The sequence below is a fragment of the Columba livia genome, chromosome 21 (genome assembly GCF_036013475.1).
Source record: "Columba livia isolate bColLiv1 breed racing homer chromosome 21, bColLiv1.pat.W.v2, whole genome shotgun sequence".
Classification (NCBI taxonomy): domain Eukaryota; kingdom Metazoa; phylum Chordata; class Aves; order Columbiformes; family Columbidae; genus Columba; species Columba livia.
This window is the reverse complement of record NC_088622.1, coordinates 2175133-2177015: the sequence shown is the minus strand read 5'-3', so window position 1 is coordinate 2177015 and position 1883 is coordinate 2175133.

Sequence of the window (1883 nt, the reverse complement as noted above, 5' to 3'; positions counted from 1 at the left end):
ACGATATCTTGTTTCAAGCCTTTTCGTCTGTATCGGTGTGGGAGAGGGACCGTCAATGCGCACAGACTTCACCAAAAGTCACGCTAGTGAGTTCAAAGATCAAGGAAGGTGCAGTAATTCCCTGGGCTGAGAGCTAGTTGAATAATGGCATTTAATTTCCTCGCTTCATTCCCCCCTCGCTCTCTCATTGCATCTCCTGCTGCCCAGATTCCCATTGGGAAATCACACCCTTTGGAAGGTCCCACAAGCCAGCCTGACGCTGTCCTTCCCTTTCCCCGCCAGAAAGGATCACGAAACCAAACAAAACAACAACGAGCAGCCATCTAGAAAGTTTAATGGTCCGCCTGAAATCACCAAACAAACAGAGCTGACCCCGGGCATCCCACCTCCCATGACTGTTAATGGGATGAGACTGTGCAGGGAAGCAGGGGGTGCAGCAACCAACCCCTGGTCCAAAGTGGAGCCCACACAGCACGGAGCAAAGCCAAACACCCCAAAAAAAGCCATTTTAGCATCGCAATACCGAGGCCATAGGAAAGCCCCAAAGTGGAAACATAGCAAAACCGCTGTGTCCCCATGAGTGACCAAAAGCAGATGCTGAGGTCAAGGCCAAGGTCAGTGACTTCCACTGAGGGACAAAACACAATAGGGGGACAGGACACTATGGCTCCTTTTTGCCACTTAAGCCAAAGGAGAACCAGTGACTTTATCAGCATATAGAGCCCATTATAGCTCCTGTTGGAGACACAACGCAAGGGAGACTCAACATAAGCAAGCACGGGCTCCGTGCCACGCACGGCTGCTTCGTTAGGGTCATTAATTGTGGCTGCAGTCCCCTGCAAGGCTGCCAGCAGCACAAGGACACGAGAAGCAGGAACCTGGCTGCAGTAGGAAACAGTCATTTTTTCCATTCCCCCCACACCTCCTTGGTTTTTCTGTTGGTCCTGATACAAGTGCGCTGTGTCTTTAGCAAATCCTCCCGCTGAGTTTTCAGAGTCAAAACAGCACATTCCTGATGACCCCAAATGCCTGTGTGATTCCACTGGGCACGAGAGCAAGAGCAATGCCTGGGGTTAACCGGGCCAGCTGGAAGGAGGACACTGGTCTCAGTGGTCCAGTGGAGACAGAGCTCGTTTGGAACTGACCCTCCTGGAGATGAACACGGCGCTGGTTCCAAGCCCTCAGGGCTGGAAACGCGACCCGCAGCCCAGCTCCTGCAGCCAGGGCTGGATGTCCTGGCACAGCGAGAGCAGATCCACTGCAGCCCTGGGGATGGAGACGCCTCGTCCGGGAGCATCCAGGGTGCTGTTTGACAACGGGTTGGCTCTGGATGGCACCTTGTTTTCACATGAGGCCTTAAACCAGTAACGCTTAACCCTTCCTATTGTTTTACGCCAACCGATGAAAGCTGACATTAAAACACGGACATTTAGGCAGCTTTAACATCAGCGATGGTGGGGAAGGTGAAGCGCGGGTGGAGGACCAGCATCCATCCATCCAAACACCTGTATCTGACCGTCCTGTTCTCTCACACACCCCAATACCATAGCACAGACAGTTTTCCGTTCCCTTCCCTCCTGTTCAGCCGGTCCCATGGCCACGAAGGGCAGCGCTACCTGGCACAGCCGCAAACACTCTTCCTCTCCCCGCATCCACCTTCCACTTCCCCCTTATCAGATCGTGCTCCTTGCAAGTTTTAAACTAATGGCTTCCTCAGGTACAGCCCCGAACGGCATTACAGCGCAGATCCCTATCGCTCTCTAATATACCCCAAGGCTCCAGCTCCTATTTGTTCAGAACAGGGGGGAAAGCAAGAAGAATGTAACCCATTGAGCGAGGCAAGGGGCAGCGGCTGGAGATCCAGCACTGAGATGTCTAGCGCC